The sequence below is a fragment of the Oncorhynchus tshawytscha genome, linkage group LG05 (genome assembly GCF_018296145.1).
Source record: "Oncorhynchus tshawytscha isolate Ot180627B linkage group LG05, Otsh_v2.0, whole genome shotgun sequence".
In the NCBI taxonomy this organism is placed as follows: Eukaryota; Metazoa; Chordata; class Actinopteri; order Salmoniformes; family Salmonidae; genus Oncorhynchus; species Oncorhynchus tshawytscha.
Window position 1 is genome coordinate 67,619,966 of NC_056433.1, and position 25,037 is coordinate 67,645,002.

Genomic DNA, 25,037 nt, shown 5'->3' on the forward strand with positions numbered 1-25,037 from the left:
CCTCTCCGGCCTCTTGGTCACCAGGCTGCTCGTTATGGCGCACACCTGTCACCAGCGTTACGCGCATCTGTGCATAATGACACTCACCTGGATTCCATCACCTCATTGATTACCTGCCCTTCATATGTCACTCTCTTTGGTTTCTTCCCCAGTCGTCATTGTTTCTGCATGTTGGTGCGCTGTTTGTGTTTCTTGCTGTGTTCGTTTATTCATTAAATGTATTCACTCCCTGAACTTGCTTCCTGACTCTCAGCGTACATCGTTACATAATCAGTATCTTTCCGATTTGGTCCTGCCGTACATTTAAAACAAACAACCATTTATTTAACTAGGTAAGCTAGTTGAGAACAAGTTCTCATTTACAACTGCGACCTGGCCAAGATAAAGCAAAGCAGTGTGACACAAACAACAACACAGTTACACATGGAATAAACAAGCGTACAGTCAATAACACAATAGAAAAAAAGAAGGTCTATATACAGTGTGTGCAAATGGCGTGAGGAGGTAAAGCAATAAATAGGCCATAGTAGTGAAATAAGTACAATTTAGCAAATGAACACTGGAGTGAAAGATGTGCAGATGGTGATGTGCAAGTAGAAATACTGGTGTGCAGAAAAGTAAATAAAAACAATATGGGGATGAGGTAGGTAGATTGGGTGGGCTATTTACAGATGGGCTATGTAAAGCGTCAGCAATCGGTAAGCTGTTTAAAGTTAGTGAGGGAAAAAAAGTCTCCTGCTTCAGCGATTTTTGCAATTCGTTCCAGTCATTGGCAGCAGAGAACTGGAAGGAAAGGCGGCCAAAGGAGGTGTTGGCTTTGGGGATGATCAGTGAGATATATCTGCTGGAGCGCGTGCTACAGTTGGGTGTTGTTTATCGTGACCAGTGAGCTGAGATAAGGCAGAGCTTTACCTAGCATAAACGTACAGATGATCTGGAGCCAGTGGGTCTGGCAACGAATATGTAGCGAGGGCCAGCCGACTAGAGCATACAGGTCGCAGTGGTGGGTGGTATAAGGGGCTTTGGTGACAAAACGGATGGCACTGTGATAGACTGCATCCAGTTTGCTGAGTAGAGTATTGGAAGCTATTTGTAAATGACATCGCCGAAGTCGAGGATCGGTAGAATAGTTAGTTTTACAAGGGTGTGTTTAGCGGCGTGAGTGAAGGAGACTTGTTGCGAAATAGGAAGCTGATACATACATACGCTATGGTCACAAGATGCAGGCCTCCTTACTGTCCCTAGAATTTCTAAGCAATCAGCTGGAGGCAGTGCTTTCACCTATAGAGCTCCATTTTTATGGAATGGTCTGCCTATCCATGTGACAGGCGCAGACTCGGTCTTTACCTTTGTCTTTATTGAAGACTCATCTCTTCAGTAGGTCCTATGATTGAGTGTAGTCTGGCCCAGTGTGAAGATGAACGGAAAGGTACTGGAGCAACAAACCACCCTTGCTGTTTCTGCCTGGCTGGTTCCCCTCTCTCCACTGGGATTCTCTGCCTCTAACCCTATTATGGGGGCTGAGTCACTGGTGCTCTTCCATGCCGTTCCTAAGAGGGGTGCATCATTTGAATGGGTTGAGTCTCTGACGTGATCCTCCTGTCCGGGTTGGCGGCCCCATCGGATTCGTGCCGTGGGGGAGATCTTTGTGGGCTATACTCGGCCTTGTCTCAGAGTAGTAAGTTGGTGGTTGAAGATATCCCTCTAGTGGTATGGAGAAAGCAAAGTGGGTGAGGTTATATCCTGCCTGGTTGTCCCTGTCCGGGGGTATAGTTGGACAGGGCCACAGTGTCTCCCGATCCCTCCTGTCTCAGCCTCCAGTAATTATGCTGTAATAGTTTGTGTCGGGGGGCTAGGGTCAGTCTTTTATATCTGGAGTATTTCTCCTGTCTTATCCAGTGTCCTGTGTGAATTTAAGTTTGCTCCCACTAATTCTCTTTCTCTCTCTCTTTCTCTCTGAGGACCTGAGCCCTAGGACCACGCCTCAGGACTACCTGGCCTGATGACTCCTTGCTGTCCCCAGTCCACCTGGTCGTGCTGCTGCTCCAATTTCAACTGTTCTGCCTGCGGCTATGGAACCCAGACCTGTTCACCGGAAATCCAAATGCTACGTTACTGATTAGAATTTTGGACAGGTAACTAGTAACTGTAATGGATTACATTTAGAAAGCAACCTACCTAACCCTGAGAGAGAGAGAGAGAGAGAGAGAGAGAGAGAGAGAGAGAGAGAGAGAGAGAGAGAAGAGACAGCCTCTCATGGCTACATAACATCACAGTCCTCATGCAGGCGAGACACTGTCATCATTATCAGTAATATCTAGTGAGTGTTGAGTCTCTGATTCATAACCAACTCACTGGCCTGCCCAGTCCTGTCACTCATCATAGAGGTGTATGTATTGTATGTACTGTCCAACTCTGGTCAACCTGTTCACCTCCACAGTCTCCACGATTAGCAATTCTGCTAAAAAGCTTCCCACTACATTAGACAAATGATCATCTTAAAGGGGAATTTCACCCTGGGGGAATATGGACATTTCAAATTTGCAAATAAATAACTGAAATATCACATTTACATAAGTATTCAGTACTTTGTTGAAGCAGCTTTGGCAGCGATTACAGCCTTCTTGGGTATGACGATACAAGCTTAGCACACCTGTTTTTGGCGAGTTTCTCCCATTCTTCGCTGCTGATCCTCTCAAGCTCTGTCAGGTTGGATGGGGAGTGTTGCTGCACAGCTATTTTCAGGTCTCTCAAGAGATGTTGATAGGGTTTATGTCCGGGCTCTGGCTGGGCCACTCAAGGACATTCAGAGACTTGTCCCGAAGCCACTCCTGCACTGTCTTGGTTGTGTGATTAGGGTCGTTGCCCTGCGGGAAGGTTTAGAACAAATTCTTATTTACAATGACGGCCTACCCCAGCCAAACCCAGACGACGCTGGGCCAATTAGGCACCGCCCTATGGGACTCCTAATCACGGCCGGTTGTGATACAGCCTGGAATCAAACCAGGGTCTGTAGTAACACATCTAGCACTGAGATGCAGCGCCTTAGACCGCTGTGCCACTCGGGAGCCCAATATATTCATTTTTACAATAGATATGTTAAAGATATTCTGCCAGTTTTAGGTACTTAAAAAAAACTTCCCTTTCTCTAATACGTTTGCATGCATTGTGAGTCCTGTGCTGTGCTCATATGCATTTACGGTCTTTGTAGGTATTCAACTGGACTGGTGACAACATGTTTTTCCTCAAAGGAGATATGGATTCCCTAGCATTTGGTGGTGGAGGGTAAGTGGACAGATTTAAGCCATCACTTGTTGTTATTGAGCAGAAATATGACTCGTTAATGAATTCTTGTTTTACAAATCTATCAAGAATATTTGATTGTGTGTAAATATTTAGACTTTGCATTTCAAAATGATCTCAATCTCTGTCTGTACTCAGTCATTCATGACAGTCAACTCTTTATCTCTTTATCCTATTTTCTTCCCCAGGGGTGAGTTTAGTCTGTGGCTAGATGGAGACCTCTACCACGGCAAAAGTAACCCTTGTAAAACCTTTGGCAACCCCATGCTGTCCAAAAAGGAGGACTTTGTTCTTCAGGATGTTGAGATCTGGACGTTTGAGTAAAAAGCCCAACTCTGCCCTGCCAGAGAAATCTGGAACTCTTCTGAAAAAGGTATGTAGGAATGTTGTCCCCCATGCTTCAAAAAAGAAACGTCAATCCAGACTTCCCTGCACGTCCGCTTGGCTCATAGGAGGCCTGTTACAAACAAACAGCTAACACTGTGTTGATGAACCAATCACTCATTATCACTACTACTGCATCCAATACAGAGATGTATGTCTCTGATAAACCACTGTCAGTGTATTTCATTAGACGTGTGTAGGTTCAGGTTGAGTATGGAGGGGTGTGAAGGAGAGGACATGGAGATGTCTTACTTGGAAGCAGGCTACATAATGTCTTGATTGTTGGAACTCTTTGGGTCGATTTGGTTTGTGATCAAGAGGAAGAAGAGAAACTTCAACTCTTGACTCCAGGACATCAGAGAAATTACATGTACAAATCAAATCAAATGTTATTGGTCACATACACATGGTTAGCAGATGTTAATGCGAGTGTAGCGAAGTGCTTTTTCTTCTAGTTCCAACTGTGCAGTAATATCTAACAATTTCACAACAACTACCTTATACTCACAAGTGTAAAGGAATGAATAAGAATATGTACATATAAATATATGGATGAGCGATGGCCGAACGGCATAGGCAAGATGCAGTAGATGGTATAGAGTGCAGTATATACATATGAGATGAGTAATGCAGAGTATATAAACATTATATAAAGTGGCATTGTTTAAGTGACTAGTGATACATTTATTACATTCAATTATTAATTATTAAAGTGGCTAGAGATTGAGTCTGTATGTTGGCAGCAGCCACTCAGTGTTAGTGATGGCTGTTAACAGTCTGATGGCCTTGCGATAGAAGCTGTTTTTCAGTCTCTCGGTCCCAGATTTCATGCACCTATACTGACCTCGCCTTCTGGAGGATGATAGCGCGGTGAACAGGCAGTGGCTCGGGTGGTTGTTGTCCTTGATGATCTTTTTGGCCTTCCTGTGACATTGGGTTGTGTAGGAGTCCTGGAGGGCAGGTAGTTTGCCCCTGGTGATGCGTTGTGCAGACCTCACTACCCACTGGAGAGCCTTACGGTTGTGGGCGGAGCAGTTGCCGTACCAGGCGGTGACACAGCCCGACAGGATGCTCTCGATTGTGCATCTGTAAAAATTTGTGAGTGTTTTTGGTGACAAGCCAAATTTCTGAAGCCTCCTGAGGTTGAAGAGGCGCTGTTGAGCCTTTTTCACCACGCTGTCTGTGTGGGTGGACCATTTCAGTTTGTCTGTGATGTGTACGCCGAGGAACTTAAAACTTTCCACCTTCTCCATTACTGTCCCGTCGATGTGGATAGGGGGGTGCTCGCTCTGGTGTTTCCTGAAGTCCACGATCATCTACTTTGTTTTGTTGACATTGAGTGTGAGGTTATTTCCCTGAAATCACACTCCGAGGGCCCTCACCTCATCCCTGAAGGCTGTCTCGTCGTTGTTGGTAGTTAAGCCTAGCACTGTAGTGTCATTTGCAAACTTGATGATTGAGTTGGAGGCGTGCATGGCCACGCAGTCATGGGTGAACAGGGAGTACAGGAGATGGCTGAGAACACACCCTTGTGGGGCACCGGTGTTGAGGATCAGCAGGGTGGAGATGTTGTTTCCTACCCTTACCACCTGGGGGCGGCCCGTCAGAAAGTCCAGGACACAGTTGCACAGGGCGGGGTCGAGTCCCAATCAAACATCTCTGGGGAGACCTGACTCCTGGGCATACAGATCACTGAAGTCTTAATTTTGTAAAAAAAAAAAGGAACAACTTCTGCAATATTTAGAAAGGGCAAATGGAATGTGGTGGTATGTGTTACAGAGGTGAACTGGAAAATTAACACCTAATACAGAATGTGGAGAATGTGTGTAGGTCTATTATGTGTACTGCAAAAGGCAACAACAGGTACATGCACGTTCTCTGTGTACATGCTGTAACTATGCTGTTATTAATTTGCAGCACACTGACTCTGGTCTTTCAAAGCAGCGGTTCACATTTTTGTTAATGCAACCGCTGTGTCAGATTTAAAAAAAGATTTACGGAAAAAGCAGAACCGTGCAATAATCTGAGTATGGAGCCCAAACAAGCCAAAAAGATATCCGCCATATTGTGCAGTCAACAGAAGTCAGAAATAACATTATAAATATTCACTTACCTTTGATGATCTTCATCACAATGCACTCCCAGGAATCCCAGTTCCACAATAAATATTTGTTATGTTCGATACTGTCCATCATTTATGTCCAAATAGCTCCTTTTGTTAGCGCGTTTGGGAAACATATCCAAACTCACGAAGTGCGTTCACTAGGAGCAGACGAAATGTCAAAACATTCCGTTACAGTCCGTAGAAACATGTCAAACGAAGTATAGAATCAATCTTTAGGATGTTTTTAACATAAATCTTCAATAATGTTCCAACAGGAGAATTCCTTTGTCTGTAGAAAAGCAGTGGAACAGAGCTCGCTCTCACGTGAACGAGCATCACGAGCTCATGGCATTCTGGTAGACCTCTGACTCATTCCCCTCTCATTCGCCCCCACTTCACAGTAGAAGCATCAAACAAGGTTCTAAAGACTGTTGACATCTAGTGGAATCCTTAGGTAGTGCAACATGACCAATATCCCACTGTATCTTCAATAGGGAATGAGTTGAAAAACGATCAACCTCAGATTTCCCACTTCCTGGTTGGATTTTTCCAGTGTGTTCTATCAAAATATGCTAAAAATATGCATATATTAGCAACTTGAACTGAGAAGCAGGCAGTTTACTCTGGGCACCTTATTCATCCAAGCTACTCAATACTGCCCACAGCCATAAGCTCATGTGTAATTTCAGTCTTCATAAAACAGTGGCTATTTATAATACATTTAAATAATCAAAGCTCAAACTTGACACAGTAATAAATAAAAAAGTACAAGGAGCTCAGTTTTATAATAACATAGATTTGTTTTATTGTTATTCAATAATTACACGTTGTTACCTGGCGAGGAGTCCATGTGTTATCATTGTGATAGGGAGGATGTTCCTCCGGTGGGATCAAATCAGCGGATAATCAGCGGATATTTTAGAGCGCCACTGATTGTTTTCGCTGAAACTCAAACTTTCATTAAAACACAAATGCAAGGTAGTGAATTAAAGCTACACTCGTTGTGAATCTAGCCACCGAGTCAGATTTGTAAAATGCTTTTCGGCGAAAGCATGAGAAGCGAATATGTGATAGCATGCACCCCCCCGAATACCAGACCGTCAACAAAACAACAGATTTAGCGGTAGCCGGCGCTACCCAAAACGCAGAAATAAAATATAAAACATTCATTACCTTTGACGAGCTTCTTTCTTGGCACTCCTATATGTCACATAAACATCACAATTGGGTCTTTTTCCCGATTAAATCCGTCATTGTATACCCAAAATGTGATTTGCTGACGACCGGTCTGATCCAGAAAAATGCCCCTTTACATGACGCAACGTCACTTTTTAAAATCACAAAAGTTACCTATAAACTTTTACAAATCACTTCAAATTGCTTTTCTAAACCAACTTTAGGTATTAATAAACGTTAATAGTCTATTAGATTGATCACGGGCGATCTGTATTCGATAGCAGCAAGTCTTGAAATCGTCATCCATGTTTTCACTTTCAAAACATCCTGTGGAGTGAGCCCAAAGAAAGGAAACGCGTCACGTTTCCAAACCAAGGATAAACTAGGCCCAAAACGACAGCATTGGCGACATCGTGTGGAAGCTGTAGGCGTTTACAGGGGCTTGATAAGTATTTTCCTTCGCCTTAGGCAATGCAATGACTGGTGGATGGATATATATTTTTTTTTTTTTGTGACCAGTTTTTCGAAGGATTTTGACTCCTAAACACGTTCTGTAATAGCCACAGACACGATTTAACCAGTTTTAGAGACTTCAGAGTGTTTTCTATATACACACACTAATCATATGCATATACTATATTCCTGGCATGAGTAGCAGGGCGCTGAAATGTTGCGCGATTTTTAACAAAAAGCTGCGAAAATTCGCAGCCTCCCTAACATTAAAACTTCTTAGGGCTGAGATCCCGCTAGCGGGATCGATATGACAACAGCCAGTGAAAGTGCAGGGCGCCAAATTCAAAACAACAGAAATCCCATAATTAAAATTCCTCAAACATACAAGTATTTCACACCATTTTAAAGATACACTTCTTGTTAATCCCACCACAGTGTCCGATTTCAAATAGGCTTTACGGCGAATGCACCACTAACGATTATTTTAGGTCAGAGCCAAATCACAGAAAAACACAGCCATTTTCCCAGCCAAAGAGAGGAGTCACAAAAAGCAGAAATAGAGATAGAATTAATCACTAACCTTTGATGATCTTCATCAGATGACACTCATAGGACTTCATGTTACACAATACATGTAGGTTTTGTTCGATAAAGTTCATATTTATATTTAAAAAATCTCAGTATACATTTGCGCGTTATGTTCAGTAGTTCCAAAAACATCCTGTGGTTTTGCAGAGCCACATCAATTTACAGAAATACTCATCATAAATGTTGATGAAAATACAAGTGTTATACATGGAACTTTAGATACACTTCTCCTTATTAACTGTCGTACTCCAACACAACCCAAAATATGAGCTTGTTTTACTCCATTCATTGTAATTGTACATAAACACTCTATACCATAGCTTAAAATATAAATTGTCATTTTGGTCTCATGTATGGCCAGTTCTTGCACCCATAGCTGCGTCTGAATTTGAGAGTGGTTACATTTCTCCTGCCCCATCCCTCACCAGAAAAGTAGCGTGATGACCGCTTTGTTGTTGATTGAATCATAGATTTTACTGTTAAAGAACTTGTACTATTTCATAGGCAAATGCATTTTAAATTAAGAGCATTGTACAAGATTGGCCAAGTATTTCGATGTCTATCAATGTTACTTTAACCAAGAACATTAACCTATTGTAGGTTTTCGGCCACGGAAGAGGGGTAAAATGCATCTATTGTTATTCTTTGTACGTTTGATTTTGCATCATGAAGGCTACTTAAACATTCGCCACAGTCTGAGGTCCTTTGCACTGTTCATCTTCGATCCTGACCAGTCTCCATGTCCCTGACACTGAAAAATATCCATGCTTCACCGTAGGGATGGCTTTTACTGAGGAAAGGCGTGCGACTGGCCCCCCTACCATAATGACCTGATTGGTGGAGTGCTGCAGAGGTTGTGCTTCTGGATGGTTCTCCCATCTCCACAGAGGAACTCTAGAGCTCTGTCAGAGTAACCATTGGTCACCTACCTGAATACTTATGTACAGTTGAAGTCAGAAGTTTACATACACCTTAGCCAAATACATTTAAACTCAGTTTTTCACAATTCCTGACATTTAATCTTTGTAACAATTCCATATCTTAGGTCAGTTAGGATCCCCACTTTATTTTAAGAATGTGAATTGTCAGAATAGGAGTAGAGAGAATTATTTATTGAGCTTTTATTTCCTTCATCACATTCCGAGTGGGTCAGAAGTTTACATGCACTCAATTAATATTTGGTAGCATTGCCTTTAAATTGTTTAACTTGGGTCAAATATTTCAGGTAGCCTTCCACAAGCTTCCCACAATAAATTGGGTGAATTTTGTCCCATTCCTCCTGACAGAGCTGGTGTAACTGAGTCAGGTTTGTAGGCCTAATTGCACACACACGCTTTTTAAGTTGTGCCCACAAATTTTCTATGGGATTGAGGACAGGGCTTTGTGATGGCCACTCCAATACCTTGACTTTGTTGTCCTTAAGCCATTTTGTCACAACTTTGGAAGTATGCTTGACGTCATTGTCCATTTGGAAGACCCATTTGCGACCAAGCTTTAACTTCCTGACTGATGTTTCGAGATGTTGCTTCAATATAGCCACATAATTTTCCCTACCTCATGATGCCATCTATTTTCTGAAGTGCACTAATCACTCCTGCAGCTAAGCACCCCCACAACATGATGCTGCCACCCCCTGCTTCACGGTTGGGATGGTGTTGTTCGGCTTGAAAGCCTCCCCCTTTTTTCTCCAAACATAACGATGGTCATTATGGCCAAACAGTTCTATTTTTTGTTTCATCAGACCAGAGGACATTTCTCCAAAAAGTTTGATCTTTGTCCCCATGTGCAGTTGTAAACTGTAATCTGGATTTTTTTTATGGGGGTTTGGGAGCAGTGGCTTCTTCCTTGCTGAGCGGCCTTTCAGGTTATGTCGATAAAGAACTCATTTTACTGTTGATATAGATACTTTTGTACCTGTTTCCTCCAGCATCTTCACAAGGTCCTTTGCTGTTGTTCTGGGATTGATGAGTACCTTAATCTCTAGGAGACAGAACGCGTCTCCTTCTTGAGCGTTATGATGGCTGCGTGGTCCCATGGTGTTTATACTTGCGTACTATTGTTTGTACAGATGAACGTGGTACCTTCAGGCATTTGGAAATTGCTCCCAAGAAGGAACCAGACTTGTGTTAGGTCTACATTTCGTTTTTGAGGTCTTGGCTGATTTCTTTTGATTTTCCCATGATGTCAAGCAAAGAGGCACTGAGTTTGAAGGTAGGCCTTGAAATACATCCACAGGTACACCTCCAATTGACTCAAATGATGTCAATTAGCCTATCGGAAGTTTCCAAAGCCATGACATCATTTTCTGGAATTTTCCAAGCTGTTTAAAGGCACGGTCATCTTAGTGTATGTAACCTTCTGACCCACTGGAATTGTGATACAGTGAATTATAAGTGAAATAATCTGTATGTAAACAATTGTTGGAAAAATGTATTGTGTCATGCACAAAGTAGATGTCCTAACCGACTTGCCAAAACCATAGTTTGTGAACAAGAAATTTGTGGAGTGGTTGAAAAACGGGATTCAATGACTCCATCCTAAGTGTATGTAAACTTCCGACTTCATCTGTAAATAAGGTATTTCTGTTTTTTATTTTGAATACATTTGCAACAATTTCTAAAAATCTGTTTTCGCTTTATTATATATTTTTTAATACATTTTAGAATACGGCTGTAACGTAACAAAGTGTGGATAAAGGGAAGGCACTGTAATTACCCCCGAGGAAGGCAGGGAGCATGCTTTGCGGCATTTAGCAAAGGCTATATGCTATAATGATAGCATATAGATATTTTATGCATGTAGATATGGTTGTCCTTGTTCGTTAGAGCCATTGGATGTCTTTCAGCAATCTTCCTATAGGCGGAATTTTTGCTAAATATAAAAGCAGGCACATTTTTTTCAATATTTGAAAGACAAAAACTTGTGTTGGGCAGTGCTTCGTGCTCTGGCCCACGTCCCTCCCCCAGGGCAGGCTTTTTTGAAAAGGAGGCAGAAATTAACAACACATTCCTTTGGGAAAAAATTCAAATAACTGACCAAACGCAATGGCTTCAAGTGATTTCTCTCATCAACACGAATTCGAACATGGAGTAATTTTTATTTGTTCTATTAGCTACATTCATCCATACATGTTTCAGCTGATGCCAGCACCAATAGGGCAGATGACAAATATGGTGCCTTGCACATACTACTGTGTTACAGTAGGGGGAAATCAAGTTATTTTTCTGTTTACTAACTTAGCTATTTAGCTAGGTAGCTACGTTAGCTAAACAACTACTGGTAGCCATATCTAAAACAGAAGAGGTTTTACAATCAGATATTTTGTATCTAGTCGAAGATATGGCTACTAAACAGATTGCTTCAACAGTACAACCAGCCAACTAAAGCTAGCTTTACCAGCAAACGTTAGCACATGACTGGAGTTGGCTAGCTAGTTAGCCTGGCGCCTGCTAACTTTTACTAGCTAGCTATGTAACATTATTGATGAGGGTTGACATTGTTTATGATTATGACCGTGGATGTATTTCAATCAAACAAAATTATAGGCATGTTGCAAGATAGGGTTCCAAACAGATGTAAATAACAAACAGTGAGGAGAAACAATTTATTGTTGTAAATCTCTAAAACTGAAGCTGGTTTTACTATAAAAAATATTTGCCTAAGCACGCCTGGTAGACATGGCTGTAGGTAGATGCTGTCTGCCTACCTACCTAGGTACATTTGTACGGTATCGTCACTTTGCAAAGGATGAAGGTTATGCCATTTTTCTGTCTATTAGGTTAAATATTGTTGTACTTTCTATTAGGTTAGATATATGTGGAATCTTTGTGCCTGTGCACGTATATGCATGTTCAACTAGTCTAACCTAATGTTGATGTTATGCTGGCACAGGTCAACTGTCACTCAAACTACAATAGAGTAAAATAAAAATGTTGGTCTTGAAGACAATACTGTGCTACCTGGGCTTCTTCCTGGAGTGGATTCTAGATGCAGAAACATAATTCCTTTGCCTGTGTGTCATTGTAGCAGAACTGTATCCTGTGAACAGTATCCCGAGGGATTATACATTATGCTAGATTTCAAGCAGATGACTCATGAGGAGCTGAATGGCAGTTTGATCATGACAACACTCCTCCCACAGCTATACAAGTATTCCCTGAACTTTATTACACTTATCATACTGTATTTTCTTACTTTGCGATTGTTACACCTGATAATGTTATTTAACCATAGATATTTTATATCCATTAAATGATAGGTACTGTTTGGTGTAGCACAGAGAATTTTCGACGAATCTTAGCGATGGCGTCTTTGTCCTCAATTTGGGGAAAGAAGAGTCTCATAAAATGTCTGTGTCCAGTTGCAGAGGGTCAGTTTGTATTTAGAAAATGCTCTGTTTTAAAATAAATATACTTTTTGCTCCATGAATTAATCCAACAATGTGTACACTGCCATGTTGTCTATTTCAAGACTTCTCTCATTGATCGAGACAGGTCTCAAGAATCATTCCATGCAGAACTTTGGAGTGGACACCCACCTGTCTTGATCAATGAGAAAAGACTTGAAATAGACAATATGTCTGCAAATATCTTTAGGTGAAATACACATTATCTGGTGTAAAAATATTTTCTCTGCACTTGTGTGTCTCTGCACCTGAGGCACACTCGGACACACTGAATAGTACTACCTACCGTACACTGTTCATACAAAAAAAATGTGTATGTTACTTTAAACAGATAACGTTCTTGTTGAATACCCAGTTATCTTGAGTTAGCATTAACCACCAACTGTTTGGTCCTCTTGCAGAAGATTTGCTGGTAATGCACGTCTCCTGGAAAGTCGATTATGGTGTTAGAATTTTAAAACATTTGCAGAAAGGACTTAGAGCAACATGCATTTTTTGGTAAAGGTGTCAACCAGATGGGACCGGCTAGCGTATGGTTTAGGGACAACGAGAGTATATTGGCAGCTGATTGGCAAGATGGCGCCGACAGACATGGCAGCTCTGCTTCTAGCTCCTGAGAAACTTTGCAGTATGTTTTACTTATTAAATAGCTCAACTTTAGTCTCATCTGACAAGAGTACCTTCTTCCATATGTTTGGGGAGTCTCCCACATGCCTTTTGGTGAACACCAAACGTGTTTGCTCATTTTTTCTTTAAGCAATGGCTTTTTTCTGGCCACTCTTCCGTAAAGCCCAACTCTATGGAGTGTACGGCTTAAAGTGGTTCTATGGACAGATACTCCAATCTCTGCTGTGGAGCTTTGCAGCTCCTTCAAGGTTATCTTTGGTCTCTTTGTTGCCTCTCTGATTAATGCCCTCCTTGCCTGATCCGTGAGTTTTGGTGGGCGGCCGTCTCTTGGCAGGTTTGCTGTGGTGCCATATTCTTTCAATTTTTTAATAATGGATTTAATGGTGCTCCGTGGGATGTTCAAAGTTTCGGATATTTTTTATAACCAAACCCTGACCTGTACTTCTCCACAACTTTGTCCCTAACCTGTTGGAGATGTCCTTGGTCTTCATGGTGTCGCTTGCTTGGTGGTGCCCCTTGCTTAGTGGTGTGGCAGACTCTGGGGCCTTTCAGAACAGGTGTATATATGCTGAGATCATGTGACAGATCATGTGACACTTAGATTGCACACAGGAGGACTTTATTTAACTAATTATGTGACTTCTGAAGGTAATTATTTAGGGGCTTCATGGTAAAGGGGGTGAATACATATGCACTCACCACTTTTCAGTTTTTCTTTTTTATAAAGAAAAATATAATTTCACTTTATATTTCACTTCACCAATTTGGACTATTTTGTGTATGTCCATCACATGAAATCCAAATAAAAATATATTTAAATTACAGCTTGTAATGAAACAAAATAGGAAAAACGCCAAGGGGGTGAATAATTTTGCAAGACACTGCATGGCAGTCAAACAGGCAAAACTTCATTACAGAGACAAAGTGGAGTTGTAATTCAACGGCTCACACAGGGTCTACAGACAACCACGGAATAGAAAGGGAAAACCAGCCACGTCGCGGACACCGACATTTTGCTCCCGGACAAGCTAAACACCTCCGTGGCCAAAGTGAGTAAGACATTTAAACATGTTAACCCTCGCAAGGTTGCCATCCCAGACTGCATCCCTAGCCACGTACTCAGAGTGTGCGCAGACCAGCTGGGTGGAGTGTTTATGGACATATTCAATTTCTCCTTATGCCATTCAGCTGTCACCACATGCTTCAAGATGTCCACCATTGATCCTGTACCCAAGAAAGCAAAGGTAACTGAATTAAATGACTATCGCCCTGTAGCACTCACTTCTTTCATCATTAAGTTCTTTGGGAGGCTAGTTAAATCATATCACCTCTACCTTACCTGCCACCCTAGACCCACTACAATTCGCTTACCGCCCTAATAGATCCACAAATAATGCAATCGCCAACACCCTGCACACTGCCCTATCCGATCTGGGCAAGAGGAATTCCTATATAAGAATGCTGTTCATTGACTATAGCTAGGCCTTCAACCCCATAATACCCTCCAAGCTCATCATTAAGCTTAGGGTCCTGGGTCTGAACCCCACCCTATGCAACTGGGTCCTGGACTTCCTGACGGGCTGCCCCCGAGGTTGTGAAGGTAGGAAACAACACCTCCACTTCACTGATCTTCAACACAGGGGCCCCACCTGCTCAGCCCCTTCATGTACTCACTGTTCACCCATGACTGCGTGGCCACGTATGCCTCCAACTCAATCATCAAGTTTGCAGACGACACAACAGTTGTAGGCATGATTACCAACAATGACGAGACAGCCTATAGGGAGGAGTTGAGTGCCCTGGCAGAGTGGTGCCAGGAAAATAAACTCTCTCAACAAAATGAAGGAGATGACTGTGGACTTCAGGAAAAAGCACGCCTCTATCCATATCGACGGGACAGTAGTGGAGAAGGTAAAAAGTCTTCAAGTTCCTTGGCATACACATCACCAACAATCTAAAATGGTCCACCCACACACAGTGCGGTGTTGAAGGTGCAAAAGCGTTTCTTCAACCTCAGGAGGCTGAATAAATTTGGCTTGGCCCCTAAGACCATATCAAACTTTTACAGATGCAAAATTGAGAGCATCCTGTCGTGCCTTTTACTGAGGAGTGGCTTCTTCTGGCCACTCTACCATAAAGGCCTGATTGGTGGAGTGCTGCATAGATGGTTGTCCTTCTGGAAGGTTCTCCCTTCTCCACAGCGGAACTCTAGAGCTCTATTAGAGTGACTATTTTATTCTTGGTCACCTCCCTGACCTAGGGCCTTCTCCCCCGATTGCTCAGTTTGGCCGGGCAGCCAGCTCTAGGAAGTTTCTTGGTGGTTCCAAACTTCTTACATTTAAGAATGATGGAGGCCACTGTGTTCCTGGTGGCCTTCAATGCTGCAGAATTTGTTTGGTACCCTTCCCCATATAGGTGCCTCAACACAATCCTGTCTCGGAGCTCCATGGACAATTCCTTTGACTTCATGGCTTGGTTTTTTATTCTGACATGCACTGTCAACTGTGGGATCTTATATAGACAGGTGTGTGCCTTTCCAAATCATGTCCAATCAATTGAATTTACCACAGGTGGACTCCAATCAAGTTCTAGAAACATCTCAAGGACGATCAATGTAAACAGGATGTACCAGAGCTCAATTTCAAGTCTTATAGCAAGGGTCTGAATACTTACGAAAATAAGGTAGTTCTGTTTTTCATTCTCTTTAAATTAGCAAACATTTCTAAGAACGTATGAGGTATTTTGTGTAGATTGCTGAGGAGTTAAAAAAATATATAATCCACTTTAGAATAGAGCTGTAATGTGACAAAATGTGGATCAAAGGTCTGAAAATTCTCCTGAATGCACTGTACTTTAACAAGAGGTAACTGCATTTGGTATGAATGGCAGACTTTTTGATTCACTATGAGCAGACAATTACACAGGAAGTAGAAACTTCCCGTTTCTACCAGGGAATGAAACTGTGCTAGTTCCAGTTTGTAGTTTGGATTATAGTGATGTTTATGATATAATCATAATGTTGTTAATATAGTAATGACTGTTTGCTGTGGCAGAGCATGGCTAAAATTGAAACAAATGTCTGTCTAGCCATCATAAGGTATCAAAAGGCATCATAAAAGACAATAACTGCATTGTTGTTGAGGAAATGTAACTAGTCATCAACTGAAGTGATTTGGTACCAACATGTCCAATCTTATATCACTGTGTCTATCACAAACAAATATGACTGTAGCAGTCAAAAAATAGGGGATCAGAAAAAGACACCCCCCTTACGAAAGCAGGTCAGGACCCGGAGAGGTTATTTCAGAAGATGTTCTCTCCAGTCTCCCTCTAGACACACAACCACTGGAGCATTTAAGTCGCTAGACACACAACCCCGACTCAGGCAAGTGAATTTACGTGTTAAGTTGCTGTAGCCCCCACCCCTTCCCTTCCCCTCGACGTCTCTGAAGACCCACCACCACCAACGATAGTGAGTTCCATTAGGAATTGCAAGTTGAATTAAGGTGCTTGGGGAGGACACATTAACAAGTGCACAGCGGCTCAGTAGTTAAATGTCAGAATGGGAATGAGGCCTGTGTGACTATGTTCCATTAGCCAGTGCCTCATGTTACCCGGCTGAGGAACTAAATAAAACATAAAACATACAGACAGGCCCCCAAAACACAATTCATTTTTTCACAATAATAGAAAATTAATGGGCCTGGCTTTGGTAAGTAAATTACACCAGGAGAAGTTCCTAGGGAGTTACATTACTGGCTGGGACGATGGGGATGATGACAAAGGATGCATTATAGGACCAAGGAAAATGTAAGGAAGCACTCGTCCAGAAAATGCTGAAAATGCGGTGGGCGGCTCTGTGTGGCATGGCTTTCTAGAATCACCTTGTATAAAAATCAAATTCAGTTTGGATGGTTATTAATTCATAACCCATTAGTAACATATTTCCCGTACAAAAAGCCTCTGACAAAGGAAATAGAAGGGAGTGTGTTTTAGAGTAGGCATATGGAATTAACATTTTTGCACGGTCGATTAAAAAGAGGTTTTAAAAGATAAAGCTTAGAGCATGCAATGTCTTGAGTGATGCAACTGAAGGAATATTAGCATAAAATATTTGGGTATGTTAGCTAGCAGTTCAAATAGATATGAAGAATTTTCCTCCCATCCCAGGAATGCTAGCTAACACCACTCAGGCTAAATCATGTACACAATATGTACCCATCGTGATAAACAAAGAGATACTTGTAATGGTTTTATTTATTTCCCTGTAGAATGCAAACCATTGTCACACACTGTGGCTAAGAGAGTACTAAAGTACTAAATTATACCAGCACATTTAAGGATGTTGTGTTGAACAAAAAACAAGCCATCTGATTGTTTAGTATGTGAAAAGTTTAGTCTCTATGATGATTATCATACAGTACTATACAGTGTACGGAATATTACAACTGTTAGCATTGTACTTCAATAAACTGTGGTGCAATGCCACAATGCCTTTGTTTACATTGAACCAAGGACCTTTGTCTTATTACAGCATTAGAACAAATGCATCTTACCTGGGGCTCCCGAGTGGCGGTCTAAGGCACTGCATCTCAGTGCTAGAGGCGTCACTACAGACCCTGGTTTGATTCCAGGCTGTATCACAACCGTCCGTGATTGGCGGTCCCATAGGTCTAAGGCACTACGTCTCAGTGCTAGAGGTGTCACTACAGACCCTGGTTCGATTCCAAGCTGTATCACAACCATCCGTGATTGGGAGTCCCATAGGGCGGTGCACAATTGGCCCAGCATTGACCGGGGTAGGGTTTGGCCGGGGTAGGCCGTCATTGTAAATGAGAATTGGTTCTTAACTGACTTGCCTAGTTAAATAAAGGTTAATTAAAAAATAAAAGATGAAGTTTAAACATGCCTTGCCTTAGGGTTTTGAGAAAGTGACTGTATGTATACTGGCACCTCATTTTGAAAGATACAAATATAATAATAGAAATATAAAATCAAGCCAAAACTGAAAGATCTATTTACATGGCTCTCTAATCTAAGCACTATAGGACCTCTATGCATAGCATGCAGTGACCCAGATAAACCAGAGGGGTGCTATTTCCTTAGTGGAGCAGCTGCATCAGGTGTTAATGGCATCTCAATTACTCATATAAACACATTTTTCTCTCCCTACACAGCAATTATTAGCACAGGCACACCTTATCACGACAGGCACACCTTTTAAATAGGATGAGATGGGGGACAGGAATAGGGGGAGTTTCATCATATGAAAGCAACGGAGCCAGCCCTGTGAGCCTACATTGCTTATAGTGTGGAGAGGAAGAGTGAAGAAGGAGAGGGGGAGATAGTGGCATAGAACAGGGAGGAAGAGAGGGCGAGAGGAGAGGGCGCAGGGGTAGAGTGTATATAGGACAGGGAGGAGGGGTACCTCCTACCACAGAGGTAGAGGGAGGTGGAGAGGGGAGGATAGTAGGACGTGCAGGTGGAGAAGGAGCAGGGGAGACGGGAGCATAGGGCAGGGGGAGAGATGGAAGTGGAGGGGACCAGGGAGAGGGAGGGGAGGGGAGTGTAGGACAGGGAGCACCAGGTACCAGGAGAGTCATAAATAAGTCACACAGCCCCTGGACCTTCCTCTGAAGGTGGCAAGACTCTGAGTTCTGACTCTTTCATCTGGTAGACCTAAAATGTCCTGGAGAGATGTGGGGAACTCAGATACTGTATTACATGTGTGTGTGTGTATGTGTGTGTGTGTGTGTGTGTGTGTGTGTGTGTGTGTGTGTGTGTGTGTGTGTGTGTGTGTGTGTGTGTGTGTGTGTGTGTGTGTGTGTGTGTGTGTGTGTGTGTGTGTGTGTGTTGTGGCCTTGTAAGATTGTGTATGTAACAGGGCTGGGAATTGCCATGGACTTCAAGATATGATATTTTCACGATACTTAGATACTTAAATTGCGATTCTCACAATTCTATATGTATTGTAATTCAATACTCCAAACTCGATTGAAGAAGCAGTTTCTGGGCCTCTTTATTTAAATTATCTTTGGTAAAACCATATGGATTGTTTTCACCGTATAGGACCTGAGAAACTCTATTTTCTTGCCTTTTATGTTAGAATAGCCTTTTTTCAACCACAGCAGCAAGGCACTGGACAGCAAGGCATTTGTCATGTAGGAAGAAAAAATATAAGCGAGCTAGCCTCACATTCAGAAATAACACAAGTTTTTAAACTATTGACTGCACTGAAGCTGCAGACTTGAAAAGATCCCGCTGACCTGTTTGCTGAGAAGCCTCAAATCCATTTTTCCCTCTCCATCTCTTTCTCCTCCTCTCCCTCTCTTCCTCCCCAGTACTATACGTTTCATTATTAATCTGTTTTTTTCTCAAGTTTCTCTCTGACCCAGGACATTAAATAAAACATTGTATGGTTCATGAAAGATTATGAAAGAGCAGAGCGTAAACAGCAGGAGGTGTAAACTCAGCACAATTCATTCTGCTATATAATGTCAATGCCAACAAGCCCCCCTCACCCCACCTACATAGCCTGCAGGCATATTGGCGGAACTACAAATGGATGCTAAGATTGTTCCGACAAAGCTCTGACGATATAGTATCTCCCTTTTATCCCTTCTACAAATCAATTCTGGGCCTTACAGCAAAATCCCATAAAATAACTTCAAACACTACTACTTACTCCGAAAATTTGTATTATGGCTATATCTCTTTGAACCTTTACTGCTGATGTTTTGGAGGAAAAACGATTTAAGCGTTATCTGCTAAGACGTTGGCGTGTCAGCACTTCACCTCAGTTTTTCTTGACATATCAACCTGCTGCCTTGACTCTGTGTCTCCCTCCTCTCTCTCTTCTGTCTGTCTGTCTGCGTCTTTGGAGTTTGAATGCTGCTAACCACCCAGACCTGCTGATAAATACAAATATTGCTTGTTAACTTAATGGCCACAGTAAGCGGGAGTTGGCAGCTATGAAGGCCCCACTGGTGCTGAAGCTGCTTCTCGACTGCTGAATTATTCATCTCATCTCACTTCATCTCAACAAACCCAACTGTGGCTGGGCTGGTATGGATGGTTACAGGGAACAAATGTGTGGAGAACAGACGGGGCCAAGATCATTGCTGGAATGATAATTGATAACATTGACAAACCACTAGTATCAAAAGGGAAAGTTATATTTGTCTCCAGCGAAAGGCATTACAATGTGGTATCTTTTAAAGGTGCACTATGCAGAAATCGCTCCGCTATTTCCTGGCTGCTGAAATTCTAATAGTTCACCTAATTGCAGTTTATGTGACAAAGCAAGAAAGTATAGTGTAGAGAACTATTGTCCAGTCTGAATTGCTGTGAAATGTCTTTTCCATAACCAGAAATATCTCCAGCTGTTTGAAGCTGGTGTACAAAACCGAATGTAAAATGCAAAAACTACATTTAAGAACAGGAAGCATAGAAATAGTACACATTGAACAGAACTACCGCTTCTTATACTTGATTTCAATGAGAATGACAGATCTGTAACTCACATTTTTATGTGAATTTGGTCAGGTCGCCCAAAAAGTTAAATATCGCAGCTTTAACCAATTACAAACCTGTCGGGATGTGGTCATTTGTGCATTAGGGTATAATTACCAATGAATAACCTTTATTCCTGCTGTAATCTGAGCATAGTGCTAATCCTAATCTAATCCTAATTTCCGCAACTATCAGTTTATGGATGAAGGTCTGGTATTCCCAGCTCCTTGGCAGGATAGGCTCCTTGGATCTATGGGCTCTTACTTTGTAGTGAGTGGACTGGAGTGATATACTGATCTTTCCTCTCTCCTCCCTAGATGGCTCTGTGGCTCTGGCTATAGGCACCCCTACTGCCCCTCCCTGACCCCCCTACTGCACCTCATCCCAGAGACTAAAGGCTGGTTCAGCCATCTGGATATGAGGGTAGGTTCACTCCAAGGTAGAACAACTTCGCTGATCACAGTCCTTGACAACCAACCCTCCCCATCAGCAAGACATAGCCATGGGGGCTAAGGGGCTGAACCAATTCTCACTCCAAGTCACAGTTCTTGATGAACCGTGACCCTCCTTAACTCTCTCTTTCTCTCTCACAATCAGCCTTCCCCTTGATCAGCAGAGTTGTTGAGAGGTGAAAAAGTACACACAACAATACCAACTGGTATTGACACTAATGCATTGCTTGACACACATTAACCGATGCCTTTTAGGTGTTCTATTGAGGTGAATGCTACAGTAGTCATCACCGACAACAATCCTGTGCACCAGCAAAACTCTTTATGCTAGGATTTTTCAATTATGCAAGACTCTTCCCTCCAACTGTCAGAGCCCAGGGGAGGGCAAGCGACAATCTGTGCATTATCCTTTGATCAGGGGGTATACGGTAGTCTACATAAGAGTGCACAGACTAGACCAGACTGTGAGACTGAGTGCCATCTGACACAATGCACGCTCACATATCTAAGACTACAGAGCTGCAGATACAATAAATGCCTTCCCAATCTCTTCACCAGCCGAACAATAAAGGTTGAGAGGGAGGGGTAAAGGGCTAAATTTGTCATTGTTTTGTTACAAAGAGACAGAGATCCAACCAACAAAACACCCCATCTGGTGACAGTAGACTTAGGTTGTGTCCCAAATGGCACCCTATTACCTACAGTGCACTACTTTTGACCAGGGCCCATATGGTTGTGGTACAATGTAGTACTCCATAGAGGTAATAGGGTGCTTTAGTGACCACAACTAAAACTCCCTTCCCGCCCCATACACCCCCCCACTCACCTCAAGCTTACTGTCTTTTGTTGAGGTTTAAGTCAACTCTCCCTTTTTGTATGTGCTTACACAAAGCCATACTGCACATCAATACTAGGATTGTACTTACACCGGATACAGATACAGGGAGGTTCAACTGCTAGTGATCAGGAGACACAGGTTCCATTTAGTAACCAAGGATTACAACTCAATTGGCTGAATTAGCTGGAGCTACAGTGAAAACAACAGTTAAACTCAAATAAAACATATTATACCTTATTTGACTTTTTGCATTATGCCCTATTACAGTATGTTTTTGAAATGATCATCATCAAAAATTAGAAAACAGAAATAGAAAACAGACTTAATATTTATACATTTTATAGCATTCAAAATATTATATTGTACACTAAAGCAGAAAAGTGCTTATGTTCTGATGAAAATAGCAGCCATACATGAGAAATACACACACACACACACACACACATGACTACTCTAGCACCCAGAACAAAGCAACAGCAGAGCACTCAGAAAAGCTTCTCAACTTCAACACCCAACACCTTCGGACAGCAATTCCCAGGGGTCCTCCTGCTACAAACTAAATCAGTTCAATTAACACTGTCACATAATCAAGGCCTACACCACCCCAACTTCAGCTAGGACACAATACAAGCCACCCGCCAGCTCTAAAATGCTTTGTCACTGAAATTAAATGTGATGTACAAACATTTTCCATGCATTTGCCTCTCAATTATGGATACTGAGCTTAATTTATTCAGATGGATCCCAAACACTGAACTTCTGTTCACTCTTATTACTGTTTGGGAACGATGAAAATATATTAGGGCTGTGTGTGTGTGTGTGTGTGTGTGTGTGCGTGTGCGTGCATGTGTGTGGGTGCATATATATACACTTTCCAAAGCGACTCCAAGACTCACTCATGGTCGAAAACACTTTTACAGCAAAATCCCACTGTGCCACTTACCAGTTCCCTTTTTACCACTGCTGCGTTCAACAGTGTATGACAGATAATCTGGGTGCAACTAGTGAGAATCAAATCAAACTAATGTACTTTCCAGAGCTGGTGGTATAGTTAGTACAGCAGGATTTATTATTTGGTATTTACATTGTCATCCAGAAGCATGGATAAATATACAAAGTTATCTACATTTTGGCATATTTTTTTTTAAGTATATGTTTTTACTAGCATTAAAATAAGATTTGAATGGCACCGGAGGGAGGGGCTACCGTTTTATGGGCTCCTAATCAACTGTGCTATTTTGATAGCTTTTTCGCATTTATTGTAACTCATTTTATACATAATATTGCTACCGTCTCTTATGACCGAAAATAGCTTCGGGACAAAGATTACAGAACAGCAATTACTTACCTGGACAAATATTTTTTCTTTAATGAGTCCGACGCGAAGGATACACTGCTTTGTCAAGATAAGGCCCAAATCCCTGTCATCAGAGTGAAGAAAAGACAGATTAAAAGAGGGAGAAGGGTGGGGTGCCTTGTAAGAATACGCCGACAAGTAGGTAAACCCCCACTACCTTCGGTAGTATTGTCTGTTAGGTTCTAAATGAACCTCGTAAAACTCACGGACGATTAGTAAAGCTTGAACCAAGTTTATTCACCCATTGGGTCATATAGCTGTATAACAGAAAAGACATACTCACACAAGCATTGATAATTAACCCTTTCTCCTATGCTGGGCCTCCTCCTACACATCTGAACAGCCAATGCATCTATGTTGCTAGACAGAACCTTAGTGATATCTGTTCTTCCTCACTTCATCTGACCTGACTTCGACCCCAAATTGCTCACTCCTCCCCAACTCACAGCTGTCATGTTAACTTGTACCAGACTATGTCTCTTCTCCTCCCATAGGATCCCTAATGGCAAGCAATAGCATATCCAGACAGAATGTAAACATTATACATTCCCCTCTCTCCCTCAGTGACTTAAATAAGCATATTTAATATTTTCAGAGCCCAATATGGCCAATGTGTAATCATTGGAAAACAAACTGGATGATCTTTGATCAAGACTATTCTACCAATGGGACATTAAAAACTGTAATATCTTATGTTTCACAGAGACTTGGCTGAACGATAACATGGATAATATAGAGTTGGCTTGCTTCTCTGTGTTTTGGCAGGACAGAGCATCTACGTCTGGTAATACACGGGGCAGGTGTTTGTGTCTATTTCTCAAAAACAGCTGGTGCGCAATGTCTAATATTAAAGAAGTCTTGAGGTATGGCTCGCCTGAGGTAGAATACCTCATGATAAGCTGTGGACCACCCTATCTACCAAGAGAGTTATCATCTATATTATTCGTAGCAGTCTATTTACCACAGCAAACTGATAATGGCACTAAGACCGCACTCAACAAGCTGTATAAGCCAAAAGAAAACAAGAAAATGCTAATCCAGAAGCAGCGCTCCTAGTGTCCGGGGACTTTAATGCAGGCAAACTTAAATCAGTTTGACTTCATTTCTACCAGAAAGTCACATGCAACCAGAGGGAAAAAAACTCTATACCACCTTCACTCCACACACAGAGACGCATTCAATTATAATATTTTATTTGACTAGGCAAGTCGGTTAAGAACAAATTCCAATTTACAATGACAGCCTACCCCAGCCAAACCCGGACGATGCTGGGACAATTGTGTGCCGCCCTACGGAACTCCAAATCACAGCCAGATGTGATACAGCCTGGATTCGAACCAGGGACTGTAATGACACCTCTTGCACTGAGATGGAGTGTCTTAGACTGTAGCGCCACTCAAGAGCCCAAAAGCTGTCCCTCACCCTCCATTTGGCTACTCTGACCATAATTCTATCCTCCTGATTCCTGATTACAAGCAAAAACTAAAGCAGGAAGTACCAGCAACTCGCTCAATACAGAAGTGGTCAGATGACGCGGCTGCTACGCTACAGGACTGTTTTGCTAGCACAGACTGGAATATGTTCCGGGATTCATCCAGTTGCGTTGAGGAGTATACCACCTCAGTCACCGGCTTCATCAGTAAGTGCATTGACGACGTCTTCCCCACATTGCGCAGACTAACTGGTGTGTCTACGTTGACATTTTCAACCTATCCCTGACCGAGTCTGTAATACTTACATGTTTCAAACAGACCACCATAGTCGCTGTGCTCAAGAAAGCGAAGGTAACCAGCCTAAATGATTACCGCCCCGTAGCATTCACGTTGGTAGCCATGAAG